The sequence below is a fragment of the Heterocephalus glaber genome, unplaced genomic scaffold (assembly GCF_053883595.1).
Source record: "Heterocephalus glaber isolate CG9 unplaced genomic scaffold, H.glaber_assembly_v1.0 deba00000347, whole genome shotgun sequence".
In the NCBI taxonomy this organism is placed as follows: domain Eukaryota; kingdom Metazoa; phylum Chordata; class Mammalia; order Rodentia; family Bathyergidae; genus Heterocephalus; species Heterocephalus glaber.
Genome location: NW_028258143.1, coordinates 38,571,971 through 38,590,825, shown reverse-complemented (window position 1 = coordinate 38,590,825; position 18,855 = coordinate 38,571,971). Strand labels below are relative to the sequence as shown.

Below are 18,855 nucleotides of genomic sequence, written 5' to 3'. Positions count from 1 at the left end.
GCGAGTACAGTTAACAACTTGAATACTGCTTGCATCATCTGACAAATGTTGCTTCCAGGAGCTGTTCCAATTCCTGCTCATGTGTTATGGCTCAAACTTTTAATTAGGCTGAAAAATTCCTACAAGGGGAGGTTCTAACTGGATTTATGCAAAACAGATGTGGACAGCAAAACTAAGCGAGTTCTACGATAGGCCTAGAGATTTTAACACATCTTACCAAGAATTCCCATAGCATTCTAAAGTACATAAATAGAAGACCATAGAGCAGAAAGTCTCAAGGATTTGTGCCAAAAGTTTATTTTAAAACAGAGAACACTTACTATTCTGTGCTTTTATGAATGTCTACTTTCTTATTTTAACAAAAACCATCTCACACAGTAGAGGTTTACCAAATGTAAGCAAATGCATTTACAAATACAAGCGCATCACCACCAGCTCCTATTAGCATGTGAGTTAACAGAACTTTGTGAACCACCACGTGTGCACATCTGTACCAAGTATATTTGGGTATTTGAGATGTGGTTTTATGTTGCACAGGAGACTGATCAGGGTGCAGGACTGGAAAGAAGCCAGATGGTAAGGAGGAGTTCAACTAAAAGTGGCAGCAGTGATCTGCATGGAGGGAGACCTGGGAGAAGGCAAGGGGTGACCAGAAGAAATTTACTCGGACACAGGGGTGTCGGGGAAGAGTAGAAGGAGGAACTGAAGGAGAGGCATTCAAATTGTCGTGGACTTCTGAAGCTCAGGGGGCGCTTGGGAGGCAATTCATACTAAAATTTCCAGTCCAGGTCGTTAGCCTGGGAATGAGGGCTCTAGCATCTTTCGAAGGTTTTTTGGGAACTCACTCCCAAAGGAAAAGAAGATTGTCTCAGAAGAAACCAGAACCAGAGCTGTTATGGACCCTAAGCTGCAAAGCAGGACTGTGGGTGCTAACGCAACTGGGAGTCACTAATGTCTCCAGAACCATCATCAAGTGTCTGTTTAGTTTATATCATCAGCCAAGTGGGTTACAAAAGTTCCTAAAACATGACCAATCATTTGGACTCACTAAAAGCTTGAGATTTCAAGGTAGTAGTCTTTTAAATCTGAGTGGATTGTCTTCATCATGAATGCAGTAAAGTCAAATAAACGGCTGTTTGCTGTTTTATGTAGTTAAGCACTTCCAGCCCTTATAAAACTTCCACTAAGAATGTAGGTATCATCAAATGCATTTTAGAAATATTGTTCTGGACAGGCACTGTGGTGCATGCCTATAATCCCAGCACTTGGGTGGCAGAGGCAGGAAGATTGCTGAGTTCAAGGAAAGCCTGGGCTATGCAGTGAGTTCAGTCTAAACTACATAACAAGAACCTGTCCAAATAAAAAAATGAGAGAAATAGAGGCTGGGGATTTAGCTCAGTGCCACTGGGCCTGCCTTGCAAGCGCAAGGTCCTGAGTTCGATCCCTGATACCAAAAAAAAAAAAAAAAAAAAAAGACAGAGAAACATTCTTCAGATACTGTCCACTACCAACAACCAGTCTCCTTAGGTACATTTTAGGGAAGGCCCCTGGGTGATTACAAACAATCCAGTAGCCTTACTGATGCTAAGGACTGAAAAGTGGAAAGATCGAGGTCACAGTCTTAGATGAGAAAAACTTTCCTAGGCAAAAACATCTGCCTGGTGATGTTGTGCATTTCCTAACAGAAGGTAGTATAAAAATGAATCAAAATAGGTACATGTTAGAGAGACTAAAGTAGTATCAATGCACCTTTCACTAAGTGATGAAACTTGGTTCTGCCCTTGCTGAAGTGCTTCAATCTCCCCCTTCAAGAAGGCACTTAACATCAGATGGCAAGACAGGCCAAAATTCTGGAGCACAGCCAGTTCACTGGCGCTGTAGCCACACTTGCCGCAGTTTAGCTCAGTGGGCTGGGCTTGTGCCATGGATGGATGTCAGCAGGGTGTGCACGCAGCTGCTATGTGAGAAGATCAAGCAGAGAAGCTGTGCAGTGCAGGGAGGAAGAAATCTGTGAAGATGCACTAAAGTACACAGCTTGAGTAATATGGCATTGGTGGAATGATGAGAAACAGAAGCACATAAAGCAACTTGGCATGTAGCTATTAGAAATAAAATGGTTCATTTTAAGTGATGTCAGTGGATACCAAGAGAGGTCAAGAAGGCACAATTACAAGGCAACACTAAAAGTCGGGGTTTGTGGTTGTTTTGTTATTAAGTGAAGTATTCTTATTGGTACTGTTAGGCTTTTTGGTAATGCATTGGAGGAGTCAAATAGCCTACTGGAGGCCACAGTTCAGAGAGTAATAAAGCCTGGTAAGCACAGTAGGAAAGCCTGCCCCAAAGGAGAAGAGTGTTCACAGAGCTTGGCTGAACTGGACCCTTCCTTAGGGAGTTTCCAAGATGCTTGTCCTTGCCAAGTTCAATCTGAAACCCATGCGTGTCCAGGTCTAGCAGCCATGATAAATTTTCCCAGGTTTCTGAGATCTCAGACACAGCAACTGCTATATAAAATGGTTCCCAGTTAGAGACAGCATCAAGGAACAGAGGACAAACAGAAAGGTGGGTCTCAAGATTTTGAACTAGGGACTGGAACCTCCTAAAGGCACCACTGTTACAGGACCTCAGAACTGAGTACCTTCTCTCTACTCCATGTCCTCTCCCAGAAACCTGCAGCTCTCTGAATTGTGTCTCATGCTTGAGGCCCAATGTGGCCGACTCTACAAAACTAGCTCCATCTAGCTCCATCATTCTGGGCCAACAATGTGGGAAGGCTTTCTCAATTTCATCTATGCTGGAATGAACTCCATACCTGAAGTCATAGATTCTGACTTGAAGGTACCTCATGGAAAACAAAAACAAAAACAGTAACAATAACAAACATAGATGGCATTACCATTTGCAAGCTTATATTTTTCTATGGTATTGCTATTAAGTTAAATAAGCAATGCATTCTCTGTTGCTTAGGAAACTATGAGCAGGGAAAGCTTCTGTACCTTTTCTTTATAGAACTTGGGTTTTAATGAGGATGGATTATCTTTATTTTTTGCTATTATGCATGTTTACCAAAGAACAAAAACATATCTGTAAGGTAAAAAGTGAAAATTTCTGCATGCTTAATAATAAACCTTGACTGGCAAAATCAACGAATTTGTCATTACTAGCAGTTATCTGGATGATTGCTCACTTTACAGGAGCAACTGAACTGACTAGGGCCTTGAAATTTGCTACTGTTCAAAGGGTGTGTGTGTGCTGCACTGCGGTTAGGATGCTCCAGCTTCTTGCAGCAGAAAGAGAAATGATGAGAGTGCTAAAAATAAAGTAATTAGGAAACAAACACACAAGATTAGCCTGCCCTGATTATTCGTGAATGTAAAATACACTAAATTACCTTATATACTGTCCATAAAAATGCCAACAGCTTACCATTGCTGATGACTTTCATGACTGCTTTCTCTAGCATTAGTACACTAATTAGAACTTTCTAACATTTCTGGGGGATTACCATCTCAACTTCTTTTTGTTTGTTTGTTTGTTTGTTTGTTTATTTTGGGGTTATTTTGTTACCAGGGATCCAACTTGGGACCCTGCACTTGTGAGGCAGGTGGTAGAACCACTGACCTAAAACCCTGCCCCACCATCTCAACCTCTGATCCATGCTGTTGTACATGATAATAGAACCAAAAATTTCAAATTTAAGTTTGGAGAGGTGAGCCTTTGCCTAATTCATGCATCTCACTCTCAACTCCAAATAGGTCTGATGTCATTCATTTTATTCTAGAAATCCCAGACAAATCTGTGGGTAGGGTTAGTTTTTTACTTAGTACAAGAATTAACAAGCCCCTGCCACAAAACAAATAACTTCATTTCTAACTAAGTGGATTAAAAGACAAATACAATGGCACAATTTAGAATACTTTGTCATGAAGCCAGGCCACCAGGCTTTGAAAGTGTAGTAGGGGTCAGCAGTTCTCTGCTTGGCCACCCACATGTACACAAATGTTTCCCTGGCCAATGGGCACATACCCAGTTATCCTTTAGGTTCATCAGAACACTTCCTTCAGCTATTCCAAATGCACATATATGTGCTACATGTTCTATGGCCCAAACTCAGTAGTTATAGTTTCTCTATAACTGGAAATACAACTAGGTCACAAGGCACAATCTTTTCCTAAGAATAAGCGAGGAAACAGCAAGGTGAGTCACTGCAGTACTTCAACAGCGAAGGTACCAGATGGGCAGGCAGGCTGCTGGGCTTGCTCTGGGCTTAGGGTGGGGTGTCCCACTGGGACACTACCCACTTGGGATTGGATGAGAGATACCCTCAGGCAATGTTCCCATTTACACTGTTGCTGTAAAAGAGGTCAAGTTGTAAATATTAAAAACTGTCTAATGTATCATTTAGTCTTAGGCACTTAAAATTAAGCTTCACAAACCTTCTACCTTAAACACTATAGTAAACTGCTTAAACTATAGTGAAGCTAAAGTGGACCCCTGACACAATCCTACCACAGGATCTTCCGTGTAGGGTGCAGTGTTGTTCTTCGTGCATATGCTACTGTGCTTGCTTCACTAACTGAGCTGAGACACCTCAATCCAGGGTGAGTGAGGGAGCTGCGCTGTCACTACCACGGGCTGTGCTATGGAAAGCTGTGCCTGGTCAGCAGAGGCAGAACTGACTGTGTCGCTAAAAATTTCTCAACCTTAGAAGAAAAAAGAAACAATTCACAACCCTACTGATATTGGCACAGAGTCCACAGTATTAGCTGAACAAATGGAGCAGGAGTTTACATGAAGAGAGTGGAGGGAAGGCAAGGCTCTAGAAAGCTGAAGCCTGTGTGCACCCTACCAACTCGTCTCCACTGTTCAGCACTGCACCATCCCTGGATGAGAAGATCCCTGGCCACAGGGCCAATGTCAACTTAGTAAGCCGGATTCCCAATGGTTACTACCACTGAAGGACTGCTGGAAAATGAAACCCATTGAAAGAGAACTGCATTTCATAAGCAGTCAACCTTTCTGAAAAACTACGTAAAATTAGTAACATGATAAAATGCTAACCTTTTTGAAGTACCTCAAAGCACAAATTCTAAAACAAAGTACCAAAATACAGACCCACCATGAGAATAGAGGAAAGACTTATAAAAATGATTTTTTAATTTCAAATCATCTTAAAATTCTAATTTTATATTCACATTTAAAAATTATACAAAGGCATACAGTTTTGAATCTTTTTTCTTATTGCCTCAAGGCTATCATTCATTCATCATTTATATTTTTTTGGTTTAATGAAGAGCAAAGACTTGGAGTCCACCCTCCTTTATTATCTTATCCTTTCCTCGTTCTCTACCACACTCTGTATCTAAGTTTATAATACTTATAAAAACACCAGATGAACCCCTCAGTTCTACCCTATCCTTTTTTGTTGTTGTGTTTTGTATGCACACTGAATAGGCACTATTTACTAGGATTTTCAAAGTTACAACGGTATGTAAAATGAGATGTCTGGCTTCCACCTTCCTCTCTGAAAAGTTAATGCTATAATAGCAATATCAGCAACCTCCTATTGAGTACTTTCCATAACACAGGCATTGCTGAGCACTTTCCAACCTTATATTCTTAATCTCCAAGGCAAAACTCAGTTATATGTTATTCTTGCTTCACAGCTGAGAATACAGAACCAAAAAATTTACATAAGTTGACTAAGGTCACACAGAAGTGACACGGTCTGGATCCAAGACCAGGTCTAGACCTGGCTCCTGAGATTTTCACTACCAACCTTTCAGTGCCCAGAATGACAAGAGATCATTTTTTTAAAGCCACGTAAAAAAAATTACAAGAAAAAAAAAGATTTTAAGAGAATGTAACTCCTCAATCAATATTTACTTTCTTCACATGATTTATATCTAGTACTGGGGAAAAGGAAGCAAGGGAACTAAAGAGGAATAGGAACAGCAGGAAAGAGGAAATTCAACTTGAAAATATAAACTAAGCAAAGAGTTAAACGATAAAGGAAGCCCATTCAAAAAAATATAGATGCAAATGCAGCCAAACACAGAATGGTGAAGTTAGCATGTCACTGAAGTCATTTGGAAAATATGCTTGGGGGTGGGTGGTACAGCACATGCTTAAGCATGGGTTTAATCCCCAGCACTCCCCCCTCAAAATAAATGTGTTTAAATGGATACCAATTTACCATAATGGAACATTAAAAATCTCTATACATGCACATATCTATTTTTTGAGACTAGTATTTTTTGTTTGTTTGGTTTTTTTTGGTACCAGGGATCGAACTCGGGTCCTTGCGCTTGCAAGGCAAGCGACAGAACCGCTGAGCTAAATTCCTGGCCCCATATATCTATTTTTTAAAACACAAGGCTATGCCAGGTATTTAGCTCAGTGGTGCCGCTGCCTGCCTCGAAGGTGCAAGGTCCTGAGTTCGATCCCTGGTACCAAAAAACAAAACAAAGAAACAAACAAAAACAGAAGGCTATGATTAATGGATACATACAAATTCATTATATAATGAATATTTAGTATTATCAACAACTCAGCAGAAAACAATCTTTGTGTACTTGAGTGAATCTGTCCTTACAGTACATTAGAATTCTTGAGCTGAATGAACATTTTGGTTTTCTTAAGGCTGTAGATGCCTCTTGCCAACTTTCTCTGCTGAAGAGTTAGGAGTCCCAACTCTCTGATCCTTTTCTTGGTGAGATTCTATCACTCTTCCTAGTCTTCGTCAGTTCATCTGTGAAAAACAGGTACCTTACTGTTTTAATAGTTTTCTTTGACTACTAATAACACAGAACTTTTTTAAAAAGGCCATTTATTACCTAAAATGTACCAATTAATATATAAATTTAAAAAAAGAAAAGAAACAAAAAATTAAAAGAATCATACCACAGTGATATATGCTCACCCATGTTCATAGCAGCACAGTTTGTAATCACTAAAACTTGGAAGCAGCCCAACTGCCCATCAACTGGAGACTGGATAAAGAAGATGTGTTTTTTTAAACAAAATGGACTGCTACTCACTCATAAAGAATGAGAAACTAGAGACATTTCTAGCTAAGTGGATGCACATTGAGGCCATACTCTTAAGTGAAATAAATAGGACACACATGTGTAAATACGAAATAGATTCTCTGGTGCGAAAAACTAAAAGTGTAAATAAGGATCAAAATGTATAATTGATAATATGAAATAGGAAGAAAAGGTCTAAAGGAGTAGAGGAAGTGAGGGGTGTAGGGCAAAGAGGAAGTGGGAGGTGTAGGGCAAAGAAGGGAAAAGAAGAAATATGAGAAAAGGAAAAAATGGAAACAAAGTCTTTGTAAATAGGGAAGGGTGGAGGGGGTGAAGGGAGGGCAGGTTAATGGGGAAAAAATAAGAACCAAGATACATCATGCAAAGGTACAAGATCCCAATGATGAATGTAACTGTACTGTATACTTAAAATGTAACAATAAAGTTAATGGAAAAATAAAGGCCATTTATTTCATTTCACTGAATTTTAGTAAAGACCTGATAGTAGGAATTATTCTCCTTTTATTGATAGGAAAATTGGTTTAAAATAGTTGAAATTATCTGCCCAGATTTACCTACTGAACAAATCACAAAATTAAAATTTTTGTTTTTCAAAAAGCTGTAACTACCCACAAATTAAAAGAACTATTAAATTTTTTTACTATGAGAATATTTAATATCTTGAAAAAGTCTTTGCAATTGGTTTAGAAAATTTCCTATTAAAAATCTAAATAAGACATAATTGAATAATGAAAGTGATTTATTACCATATTTTAAAATATTTTTACTATCCATGATTGCCTAGTTCAGATATTTTATTCCAAAACAAATCATCCTAAGTGTTATTAATCATTGCTTCAGACCTATCAGGTCTAATTTGCTCACCTACTTTCAAATAACTAAGACATATTTAAAATTATATGACTGAAACAAAGTTTCTAGTTCACAATACATTTTTGGCACAGATGATATTTCAACTAAACCTCAGGCAATACTGCATAAAGGTCACATTTTTTAGTACTAGTAAGTCTTTCCTGTTTTATACAGAACTTGTTTTCCCCTCCACAATTAAAAAAAAGTAATGTTGAGGTGAAATGGTTTTCAGAATGTGCATAATAAAAATATATACCCTCTTGTCCTGAGTGGTGAAACTAGAGTAAAATGCCTGAAGTAGTATAGCAGATGAGTGTCTTCTTGAAGTATTATGAGAAATGTGCTAAGTGCAAACAGCTTTTCCTCTTCATCGGTGAATCATTTTCATTTCCTAGATTTTAAAAAGAAAATGATCCAATTTTTATAATGGCAAGAGTCTTTCTACTTCTTGACAAGTCTGAAAATGTCAACCTCATTTTAAATGAATTTTGCACCCCTGGATTCCTTTCCTTTCTTCTCCAAAGACCAAGAGACACTAGCAGCAAATCAATAATCACACTAGAGGATGAGAGAAAAGAGAAGGGACTACATGGGGTAAGTGAGCAAGAGAGCAAGGCAAGAGGAAGAAAAGTAAGTCATGCCTGGATAGCAAGAAAAGCTCAGTATCTTTAAACTTTAGGAGGAAAGTGTTTTACCAATTGGTCAGTCATTCTTCGATCAGAAGGCAACACTCATCATGGGCACAGGGGCGAGATCTCCTGAGACCTTCTCAAATCCCGAATTAGCTAACACAATTATATCACTGGCTTTCTCTCCTAACAAGCAAGAAAATGTCAGGGACCACTTCAGTGTCTGGCAAGGATTATTTTGGCATGATGACACAGTGTGGTAGGCCTAGGAAGCAATCAGTGCAGCCTGGAGCAGGAAGACAGAGGGCTGGTCCCAAAAGTATGAGTCAAAGAAAAAAAATGGAACTTACTGATTAGCTGCTAGGTTGATCACATGGAAAATGGTACTAAGAAGCATTTAAAAGGACACAGGAAGATTTGGCCATAGAACCTAGCAAAATGAAGCAAAGAGAAAAATGAGACAGTATTTCCATTGAGGAAAAAGCATTTATACTTTAAGAAAAAAAGAAAAGATCACTTTGCTTATTGGTGAATAATATGCTCACCAGTCAAAACAATGCAAACAATGAAGTGTTTTAATAAATAATTCTATTAGGAAAACAGGAAAAGAGAGGGGTGTGAGGCAGAAACTCTTGTCCAGTTAATAATAATAAATAATATTGAAAAGTGATGATTTATCAAATAGTATTCTCAAGTTGTTTAGAAATAAGGAGATAAGTATCAGAAGAAACATAAAATAATCAAGTGTGTATCACTTGCAAAAAATGAGTCACTAAGGGTCAAAAGTATTCTCACATGCCTTTCTGGTTTTTATCTCATCATTATCTTATTAATTTAAAAACAAAAATGGAAAACGGAAATTGTAGCCAATGTTAATGATGAAAAGTTTGGAAAACATAAAGACTACATCTGTGCATCAGGATGCTATTTTCATAAGGAAACAAAACTATCTTCAGGAGCACACCCCATGCTGGAGAAGGGAGGCTGAGCAGAGGACAGGTTTGGACAGGAAGAGCCCAAAGGATACTTAACACAAAAGGAATCAGGGCCCCTACAGGTCTCTGGAAGCGAAGGCAGACTGGTGGCTGTTGCTAACATATAAGTGGACAATGTTTAGGGAGAAGCCGGTAGAGATGAAGCAACTTAAGGAAATAAAGATAATTTCCCAAGATAAAAAGATAATTTTACTGTGACTAAATTAATTTGGGGGTTTATAGTACTTATAAAACTTGGTTCTTATGGAATTCCTGACTATACTGTAACTAATTGGCTCAATGAGACACGGTACCCATGAAGACTCATTCATTATGAATTCTGACAAGCTACGAATCTTAATATAAAAAGGGAAGAATTTCATACTACTACTAACATGTAAGCCAGAAGTTACCATTATTCAAAAGAATATGCTTTTTGAATACAGTAAATTCCCAACTTACAAACAAGTTCTGTGCCAGGAGAATGTAAGTCAGATCCCTTCATAATCCTACAAAGTTGAGTCTTCTACAGGATACCTGTGAAAGTTGGCTGGTCAGGGACTTACTGCTCATTTTTCTATTAGAGTGTGTTGTTTAGAAAACAGCCTATTGAGTACACTGAGACAAAGGGGAACGGGACAGAATGGGCACATCTGAATGGGGAACAGCATGAGACAGACCTTGAGGGGCTTCTATACCCCGCAGGCATTCTGGCTTCACTCAGTGGGCAACTGAGGCCCCTGGAAGACTTCTGATGTAGGGAGTGTGAGGGAGGCTGCAGGGGAAGAGAAGTGAATTGTAAAAGGTAAAATTACAAATTTAACAGAAAATGCTGGGCTGAGGAGGAAGCTGAGTGGAAGAGTGCTAGCATGTCCAAGGCTGTAGACGGGAGCATCAGCACTGCAAAGGAAGAGGAAAAAGAAAAAAAGTCAGAGAACACCTTAGAGATGGAGAAGAGAAGAATGTGACTAAAACCTACAAGCCATATAGCCAGAAGAAGAAAAGATAATTTTCAAAGCACATTTAAGGGTATCTGTTCAATGGGTAGGGTTCATACACAGACGAAGGATTGGTTTTTGTAATGCCCTAATAAGGGGCAAATATGCAAATCAACATGAGACAAGTAGGAACCTCAACAGAAAAATGAGCAAAAGCCATAAACAACATACTTCCAGAAGAGGATACTCAAAAAAGATGACAAGTGAATGAAGAGATGATCAAGTCACAAGAAGACAGGGAAATATAAACTGAAAATATGATCATTTATACCTGGCAGACTGTAAAACTTAGAAAACTGGATCATGCCACATGCGAGAAGGGTAAGGGGATATACAGATGATGCCACCACTCTAGAGAACGCGGGGCACAGCTTAGACAAGTCAAGAGTACTCAGAGTTTATGATCCAGCAATTTTGGTGCTAGTTGTATTTCCCAAAGAAACTATCACACAGACCCCATGGGGGCACGCAGTCTTCTTGCTAATGACAGGAAGTGGAAGCTATCTAAATAACCATCACAGGAGTGAAGAGGTAAAACTGGATAGATGCATATCATGAACTACTGAACTGTTGTCAGAATCAACAAACTGATATTAACACAGCATCAGAAATGCATTTGTAAAAATAAACTGCCAAGCGGGAGATATTTACTGAAAGAGAATAAAGACATTTATGTAACAATTTACATAAGACAAAAACATACATGAATATATAATGTGTATCATATAAGAAGACATAATGCAAAGGAAAATAAAAACACTAAACACATTAGACCAGTGGTGGCAAACATATGGCATGTGTGTTGTTTTTCTTTAAAAACGAAATATATTAATGTATGAGTTGTTTTTCTAAACTAAAACCTCAGTATTCAGGTTTAACTGCAGTGTTGGCACTTTGTGATAAATAAGTGAGTTGTGGGTTGCAGATTTGGTCACTAAAAGGTTCGTCACTGCCTTAGGCTAAGAGCAAATGGTAGAAGGTAGATACAAAGGATGGAGATAAGAAATTAATAAAGGAAACATTGGCTTCGACTTGACAAAGTGCCTCCAACTGAGCTGTGTGAACAACTCAAACTTCCCTAAGTCCAACTTAAAAACGTCCACAAAATAAACATGGACGAAGTGAACAGAGCAGGGAGAACCCAGACGAAAGGCAAGAAGACTGAAGTTCTATTGGTCTTCTAGAGCAGTGAGGGCAAACCTTTTGGAGTTTTCAATGATAACAGCCAGCTGTGGCACTCACGCCATAGTGTTAACACTCCTTCTAGTGTTAACTCTTGAAAACCTGTAGACTCATGGCCCCCTCAGCACAGATTAGCAGATGTTTAAAATCATTCACTATAACAATTTCTCAAGAACCTTATTTGCACTTCTGCAGAAAAATGCTTGCTTATTCTGATTTGCTATTTCCCACTTCCAAACTTCAACTATCTATGACAAATAAGCTATTCTCACCATTTAAGTCCAACAGCATGTTTTAAAAATAGCATTAAAACTGAAGATTGCTTACAGGCTTTCTATGAAAAACACATCTACTTTACTTATGTATCTTTTTAATTCCTTCAAAAAATTCTAGTATAAATGATTTTTTTCTTATAGATACCACATTTGTTTTCCCTTTGAAGAGTTTTTCTTAAATTCAACTTGATGACTTGGTCTATTAGCAGGTATCAGAACCATAGCAGAAAAGAAAGATGGGCACCTAAAACCCCCTTGAATCATTATGTTCACATTTACACCTACCAATCTGTTGGCACAATAGTAATTTAGAAGCTAAATTTACACATTTTGGCTGTGTGAAAATATTTTAAGTAAATCCCTTTTGATCCTGTATCCCTAATGTATTTATTTTAAAAGGCAATTTGAGAATAAAACTTGCCCTAATTGTTTTCCTCTGACCCAGAGCTGAAGAATTATTCAGTTAGCTATTTTCTCAAAGGCAGTGAGGGTGCGTGGGGAGGGGTGGGGAGAGTAGGGAGCAGGAGATACTGTATCTCAAGGGTTACAGAGCTCAGCAGTCAAAGAGCCAGGTGTCAGGAATCCAGATTCCCTTCACTTTAAAGACCTTCTTACTATATCTTGTCTATGTTGACAGGATATCATTACACTTTTAATATATATACTTTCATCTTGTTTGATAAATAACTGCTTCAAAAATGATTTCTAACAATCCCAAATGGTAAGAAAATTCTGTAAACCCGTGAATGGCATAGGACTTAAATTCGGGAAATGAGCAAAATTTAGTTCCTGATACTCTGACAATGAAAAGAAAGAGTTAACAAATCAGTCTGCCTGCATCCACTCAGGATACACAGGAGGCACAAGAGTCAGGAGAACATTGTGCTGCTGTGAGTGCCACTGTTAGATACCAGGAGCTGTTTAGTCTAGAGACATGGTTTCAGAGATAGCATACAAATCCCACGAGAGGAATAAAATACATGCATCACAATCCTTTTCCTCTAGCAACCAATTCTGAAAAGAGTAATTGATGTTTTAGCTTCAGAAATCCCTGATGGGACACAAATTCAGAAAGATGGAGATACTGTGACCTTATTAAATCTGTCTTCATGCTGGGCATGATGACACACAAGCATGCTGGGAGGCTGAGGCAGGAAGATTGAAATGGGAGCACAGCCTGGGCAACTTAGTGACTTAAAGGTCTGGAGATGTAACTCACTGCAAAGGCCCTGGGTTCAGTTTCCAGTTCAACAACAACAACAAAAATCTGCTTTTATAACTGAATAAAGCAAAATTCTAAGAAGTTAAATAATTTTTTAAAAGCAGCCCAGATATCCCAATATACAGAGAAAGAATGTCAGAATATTTCGGATATTGCATAAATCTCATTCTTATAACATGATTTCTGAAGGAAAAAAGGAATCTAATGGTATTTTCTTATCTCTACAGTGAATGGAGTTGAGCTTGATGATCTTGATAAAATTCTTCAGTTCACATTCACTATATTTAAAGACTTAGTATTTCACATTTAATAGTTTCATTTAAAACAAAAATGAACAAAGACCATCTAGGTACCATTATGTTCCTTTTTTTCCCTTCAGAAATCATGTTATAAGAATGAGAAAATAGTGGTCTGGAAATATTCAGCCTCTCCCAAAGCCTCTAAGGTAGCTGGCAGAGGGAAGACAAGCCTCCTTTCACAGGCACAAGGGATACCACCCTGCTCGCTGGGTCTTGTTTCCAGGCAGTCTTCCCTAGTACTGGGGACTGAACCACAGCTTTTGCACTGAGCTATATTCCCTCTCCATCCATCCATCCATCCACCCATCCATCCATCCATCCATCCATCCCTCCCTCCATCCCTCCATCCATCTAATTTTCTGAGACAGGCTTTTGTTAGATTATCCAGGCTAGGATCGAACTTGGCTCAGCCTCCCAGAGTGCTGGGATTACAGGTGTTGGCTTTTAAAACAGTGATGTGTGGGCCGGGATTTAGCTCAGTGGTTCTGTTGCCTGCCTGGAAAGCACAAGGTCCCAAGTTCGATCCCTGGTAACAAAAAAAAAAAAAAGTGATGGGCTTCACCCTTACCCTGACATAGAGTGGGGATTCTAAACTCTTTCACCAGGTAACACTGATAACTGTTGATAATATCAAGAGATTGTTAACATTGCTGAATGGAATAATGCTCCTAAGGAATATCCTGTCCATGAGAGAAGAAAAATAAATTCAGGCAATGCTCAATGGAAAGGGATTACAGAAAGGTATGAATTACAGGAGGTGGTACCACTCACTGGAAGCTGCTTACCATGTACCTAAAAGGATATTCGGACACCAGTAAGACAGTGAATGTCAGTCAATGTAGGGTTGATGATGATCTCTTCTTGTGAATGCTTTCCCACATGACTTAGAAGTGGGACAGATTTGAGCACATTCTCAATATGAAAATTTAGCTCAACAGCATCACTGGGAAAGCCTCAGTAATCAGAATAAGAACATATGAAGAATCATCCCTGAAGGAAATGAAGAAAATGCTTAAGAGAAGCTAAAGAAATTCTTGTAGGGACGATGAGTGCTAGCTAGGGAGTACTAAGTAAGAGGGTGCACCGAAAATGCACTAAGCTTAACAGATATTCATTAAATTAAACTTTCACACCCTACCTGAGCCTCATACCTCTCTCCCAGTTTAATAATTTGGTTTCATGAGAATGTGAAACTTAATTTGTAGCACATGTGGTACAGAAATCAGATCACACAGTGGTTATAAATTATTTAGTAGGTACCTATGGTAAAACTGGAAATAGAGGGAAGAAATGGGGGTATGTGTGTGTGAAAGATTTACCTAGAATATAGTTTGATTCTATGGTGAATTCAGAAAATATTCCAGAACCAAAGAAATCCATATTATCATCCATGATTTATGCACATCTCGGAGTTTTCTACTAAACTTATTTCACATGCTCTATTTCATCTCCGAATCTACTTCCCAAACAGTTTCTCTTACAAGACACACATACCTGCCAAATCTTTTTCACTTATTCATTCATTGAACATCAGGCCTCTATGATCCACAATTGCAGTGTGCACTGGTATAGTATAACATCCTTACTCAGAATTCAAAATGGCATAAAGGAAACAGTGTGGAAGAGTATTTCTACAAACTATTTTAACTTTCAAGTTCTATCAAAATTAATCTATTTAAGCCTGACTTGAAGAATTCTTTAAACATTATATCTCCCCAAACCCAAACCTTAAACTCATGGTACTATCTTACCACTTTCCTCATTGAGGGACAAAATACCTGATACCTGAAACTTAAAGGAAGAGAAGTTTATTTTAGCTCATGTTTCGGTCCATAGTGGGCTGGCTCCAAGGCAGGGCAAGGCACAGCACAGAGGCATGGCAGAGTAATAGCTGCTCAGCTCCTGGCAGACAGGATGCAGGAAGAGTGAAGGGAGGAGCTGGGAAGGGAGATAAACCCTTCCATGTCCTGGTGCCCAGTGATCCGCCTCTTCAGACCAGACCCCACCTCCTATGTAACAGCAAGCCAACTATAAGCCCTCAGAATCCAATCACCACCCAAAGCCCCACCTATGAGTGTATGAGACTCTTGGAGGACATCTAGATATAAACCATAACCCTAGCTTAGAGCCATAGTATGGTCAAACAAGACTTTTCTTTTTATAGCAGAAACTAAGGTTTGGATTCTGATGCAATCACTAACTAGTTTCAAGATCCTAGAGCAAATTGCAGACCTCTTTTGGCTTTGCTTTTTCATGTGTGAAACACACAATGATTAGAATGCCATACTTCCAAAGATTATGATGAAGACAGTGGGTAAATGTGGAAATATACAGAACCACAGTATAGCTTAAAAAATGTACCCTAAAAGAAGGCTTTGTGTCAGTGAAAATCATCCTAGGTAGGGCCTTAAGGATTTATTGTGTCATTTGCAATTATTTTTAACTGTCACACAAGGCTGAGAAGTTAAAACTAAACATCACTACTATCAGATGAATCACAATGTGATAAACTTTAGATTCTGGCCACTATTCTTTGCTTTCTCTGTCCCACTCTTGTCTATGGTTCTATCTTATGTGAGGATACTGATGCAACCCCTTTCATAAAGAATATGTCACACGACTAGAAACAGGTATAAGACCATGAAGTTACATGGAATATATTTTTCCTTTGTGTTTAAAATGTTTCCAAAATTCTGACCATATCCATTCTCTGCATGCACAGCTATGGCTAAAATGTCCAATGCCCAAATAACTTTACTCAGCCTAGAGAAGTTGTCACTGGGCTCACACATTTCATCATTTACAGCCCAGCCTGGATGCAACATTCATGCTCAAGAGGAACTATTCCAAGTGAGGCAGGATTTTAGTCACTATTTTCTATGTGTCCTGACAGTGGCTTGTCCTTGGTGATATACATCAGAACATCTTTCAAGTATCTTTCTGTTTTGCCAAGGAGCTGGTACTAATTTATTACACTTTATTTGGTCCATCTGTTGCCTTACAGTTTAGTCAAGACCTGGATTTGGAATATGGGTCACTCTGTTCTCAACAACCCTCCCCCCCACTGTAAATTACTTGACCTTTCACAACTCTTAATAAATGGGAACACTGCTCAGAAAGCTGGATGATATGTGTAGGTCTCATGGGTCTCAGTCTTTCAAAACTTCGTTCTTTAAATCTATAGTTTCACCTAAAACTCACTACCACACTGCCACCAAACTACTGGCATTCAAGAAAAACTCTGTTAGTTTTGAAACAGTGGAAAATGTTCTGTCATAAGTTTAAATTTCTGTATTTCACCATGATGTATTACTACAATAATAATCTCAAAGGAAAAAATTTTACTTTGTATGATAAAATACTGTGTTCATACTTCATGTAATTTAATAAGTTTTCCTCATATCTATATATAATCAAACAGGAAACTAGTTTTAATCATAGCCTATTATGGAAGAAGTTAGAAATTGAACTGCAAAGTATCTTCAAAATAATTTTACTATGATCACAAATTACGTGGTTATAAAATCCAATTTTCCTTATAAAAGTCCACTTTTGTAATTCTTTAGTTTGAACTCCACTGTTAGATTTAAACAGACTTTTAAAAAAGTTCAGTATGGCTGAAATCAGGATGTGCACTTCCTTTTTGTAACAAATGTCTCTTTAAGAGAGGTCTAAATAAAATATAGTAACAAATTACTGTAAATACAGCCTTAATTAGATTACATATGTTAATGTATTTTATTGACATTAAAGGTTGATGTTACTAAACAAATGCTAATTAATACCTATTCTCATACTTGTGGTCAAAATAAAACTGCAAAAACAAATCTTTAGCCTTTATGAAGTTGTTTGTATTAAGGGCCAACATGCATACAGAAATTTCTGTAATAGTCTCTCATTTTAAGATGATAATGGGCTAAAGGGTTAAACATTTTCCTGGTAAGAGATGCTGCCTGGTCTCATATGTAAGCTCAGGAATGCACTGCATCCACTCCATTCATTCAACAAATGTACAGAGACCACTTGATGTATGCCAGATGCTCATAATGGGCTCTAAAACTGCAATGATTGTTCTTCTTCCATGTAGCTTACAGTCTTTTGAGGAAGAACAATAACTCTGCAAACATGTGAAATTGTGAACAGTGGTGGTATGGGTTACATGGAGGACCTATCTCTGATAGCAGGTGGCTAAGAGCATGGGGTGTAGGATTAAGCAGGCTGGTCAGAAATTCCAGTGCTATCACTTCCCAGCTGTGTATCTTCGGATGACTTACTCGTTAGGTGTTTCTGTGTTCTCAACTGTAAAGCAGGGCTAATAATACCTGCCTCGAAGGACTGCTGTGATTAAATCAGTTAATTCACATGAAATGTGTGAAGTAGTGCCTGCCACACAGTCAACATTCACTAAACAGTGGCTACTAAGAGAAACTACAAATCTGGACTTCAGCAAAGGGAAGGTTGTCATTTTGGAACTGCAGCTATAGAGGAAGATGAGTCACACAAAGCCTTGATGGCTATGGTCAAATTTTCAGTCTTTACAACACTTTGCGGTGATAAGTCATTTACGTGAAGAAGGGATCTAATCCAATGGCCTCCCCCTCCTTTAAGATCTGGAAGTAGGGGAGAACTGGATGGAACATAACAAGGTGAAATGAGTATGCTAGAATAGGTAGTCTACAAGAAAACCCTAAAATTTTATCTTTTATTCTGATTACCATCAGTAGAACTTGTACTAATGTAAGCACTCCTTAATGACAAGTACATGGGGCAATGCTTGAATCCTGGTTATTAGGGATTTCTAGTGTTTACTGAACTACACAATCTTTTGTTTATCACACTTACCTGAAACCACATTGTTAAAGAACCCAGTCATGGCTAACAACCCACTTAAAATGGCAGAGCCCCTTTCTCTCTTCCTTCCAAGGGGAATAGGCAGACCTATTAGGAGTCAGGAAGAGAAAATGGGGACTGAAGAGGACACAGCTCTGATGGAGAAGATCAGACTATTGCAACTTTCTAAAATGGCACTGGTAAAAGGGTCAGTTGTCACCATCTTTATCACAGGAAGTATGTCGAGGCTTCATTAGGTAATGAGAAAAAGGCCCATATATGCATATCCAACAGGAACTAGGCATTTTAGTCAAGTTCAGAGTGTGCAAGTGAAGAAGAAAAACTTCTCTAAGAATATACTAGTACACACCTATCAACAGGAAATGCTAACCTTGGACCATAAGTACCTCTAAAATTCACCAAATTATGACAGTGAAGGACCTCTGAACAGAACTTCAATGCTTCAATTCTCAAATGTAAGTAAACTTGATGCAGAGTCAGCTCAGATTCCAGAGGCTCTGAAAACTGTACAACTACTCACATGCCTG

The 18,855-nt window shown here is 38.5% G+C and overlaps 1 protein-coding gene across 14 annotated transcripts in view; it reads right to left on the bottom strand.

Annotated features, from left to right (window-relative positions):
• Positions 1 to 18,855, bottom strand: part of Pkp4 (plakophilin 4) — a 238,119-nt gene that overhangs the window by 188,949 nt on the left and 30,315 nt on the right. The window contains exons 2-3 of one of the 14 annotated variants that reach the window (XM_087199105.1): positions 8,878 to 8,957; positions 6,593 to 6,748 (exon numbers count right to left, since the gene is read on the bottom strand). The exons of 12 other annotated variants lie outside the window; for them this stretch is intronic. The gene's annotated coding sequence lies outside the window, so the exon portion shown is untranslated. Of the gene's footprint in view, positions 1 to 6,592; positions 6,749 to 8,877; positions 8,958 to 18,855 lie in introns of those variants that run through there. One more of the 14 variants, XM_087199103.1, reaches the window with a different exon arrangement.